Below are 2,565 nucleotides of genomic sequence, written 5' to 3' on the forward strand. Positions count from 1 at the left end.
GCCCCTCACCTCATCCCTGTGCTTTGGGGAGCCGGAGGGACACCCGAGGCCCACGGCCCTGAGACCCCTTTGCAAAAAGCCGGCTTCCCACGGAAACAGTTTTCCTGAGGTGCAGATCCTATCCCAAGTGGTTGTGGCAAGGTAAAGCCAATGCCCTCCACTTCTCTGGAAGAAACCACAGTGCCCAGCCATGTTCTAAGCCCTCCCATCGTCCCTGGGCTTCTGGCAGCAGGAGTGAAAAGAGAGGAGCAGAGCACTGGGACCCGTTTGACAAAAACCGGCTTCCCACGGGAAAGTCTTTCTCCACGTGCAGACATGCTCCCAGGTGCCTGTGGCAAGGGGAAGGAAATGCCATACACTGACCTGGAAGAGACCACAGGGCCCAGGCACAGTCTGAACCCTTCCCTCAACCCGGCGGTTTTGCTAGCAGGAGTTCAACCCCAACGAACACAGCCCGGAGACCCCTGGGGCAAAAACGGCTTCCGACGAACAATAGGTGCTTGCTGTGGAACACCTATCCCAAGTGGGGGTAGCCAGCTCAACAAAATGCCACACACCCAGGTGTAAGAAACAACATTGCCCAGGCATGGTCTAAGCCCCTCACCTCGTCCCTGTCCTTTGGGGAGCCGGAGGGACACCCGAGGCCCACGGCCCTGAGACCCCTTTGCAAAACGCCGGCTTCCCACGGAAACAGTTTTCCTGAGGTGCAGACCATCTCACAAGTGGTTGTGGCAAGGTAAAGCAAATGCCCTCCACTTCTCTGGAAGAAACCACAGTGCCCAGCTATGTTCTAAGGCCTCCCATCCTCCCTGGGCTTCTGGCAGCAGGAGTGAAAAGAGAGGAGCAGAGCACTGGGACCCGTTTGACAAAAACCGGCTTCCCACGGGAAAGTCTTTCTCCACGTGCAGACATGCTCCCAGGTGCCTGTGGCAAGGGGAAGGAAATGCCATACACTGACCTGGAAGAGACCACAGGGCCCAGGCACAGTCTGAACCCTTCCCTCAACCCGGCGGTTTTGCTAGCAGGAGTTCAACCCCAAGGAACACAGCCCGGAGACCCCTGGGGCAAAAACGGCTTCCAACGAACAATAGGTGCTTGCTGTGGAACACCTATCCAAGTGGGGGTAGCCAGCTCAACAAAATGCCACACACCCAGGTGTAAGAAACAACATTGCCCAGGCATGGTCTAAGCCCCTCACCTCATCCCTGTGCTTTGGGGAGCCGGAGGGACACCCGAGGCCCACGGCCCTGAGACCCCTTTGCAAAAAGCCGGCTTCCCACGGAAACAGTTTTCCTGAGGTGCAGACCCTATCCCAAGTGGTTGTGGCAAGGTAAAGCCAATTCCCTCCACTTCTCTGGAAGAAACCACAGTGCCCAGCCATGTTCTAAGCCCTCCCATTGTCCCTGGGCTTCTGGCAGCAGGAGTGAAAAGAGAGGAGCAGAGCACTGGGACCCGTTTGACAAAAACCGGCTTCCCACGGGAAAGTCTTTCTCCACGTGCAGACATGCTCCCAGGTGCCTGTGGCAAGGGGAAGGAAATGCCATACACTGACCTGGAAGAGACCACAGGGCCCAGGCACAGTCTGAACCCTTCCCTCAACCCGGCGGTTTTGCTAGCAGGAGTTCAAGCCCAACGAACACAGCCCGGAGACCCCTGGGGCAAAAACGGCTTCCGACGAACAATAGGTGCTTGCTGTGGAACACCTATCCCAAGTGGGGGTAGCCAGCTCAACAAAATGCCACACACCCAGGTGTAAGAAGCAACATTGCCCAGGCATGGTCTAAGCCCCTCACCTCGTCCCTGTGCTTTGGGGAGCCGGAGGGACACCCGAGGGCTGCGGCCCTGAGACCCCATTGCAAAAAGCCGGCTTCCCACGGAAACAGTTTTCTTGAGGTGCAGACCCTATCCCAAGTGGTTGTGGCAAGGTAAAGCCAATGCCCTCCACTTCTCTGGAAGAAACCACAGTGCCCAGGCATGTTCTAAGCCCTCCCATCCTCCCTGGGCTTCTGGCAGCAGGAGTGAAAAGAGAGGAGCAGAGCACTGGGACCCGTTTGAGAAAAACCGGCTTCCCACGGGAAAGTCTTTCTCCACGTGCAGACATGCTCCCAGGTGCCTGTGGCAGGGGGAAGGAAATGCCATACACTGACCTGGAAGAGACCACAGGGCCCAGGCACAGTCTGAACCCTTCCCTCAACCCGGCGGTTTTGCTAGCAGGAGTTCAAGCCCAACGAACACAGCCCGGAGACCCCTGGGGCAAAAACGGCTTCCGACGAACAATAGGTGCTTGCTGTGGAACACCTATCCCAAGTGGGGGTAGCCAGCTCAACAAAATGCCACACACCCAGGTGTAAGAAACAACATTGCCCAGGCATGGTCTAAGCCCCACACCTCGTCCCTGTGCTTTGGGGAGCCGGAGGGACACCCGAGGCCCACGGCCCTGAGACCCCTTTGCAAAAAGCCGGCTTCCCACGGAAACAGTTTTCCTGAGGTGCAGACCCTATCCCAAGTGGTTGTGGCAAGGGAAAGCAAATGCCCTCCACTTCTCTGGAAGAAACCACAGTGCCC

This window comes from Ursus americanus, unplaced genomic scaffold (assembly GCF_024610735.1).
Source record: "Ursus americanus isolate L20-20 unplaced genomic scaffold, mUrsAme1.1.p SCAF_94, whole genome shotgun sequence".
Lineage (NCBI taxonomy): Eukaryota > Metazoa > Chordata > Mammalia > Carnivora > Ursidae > Ursus > Ursus americanus.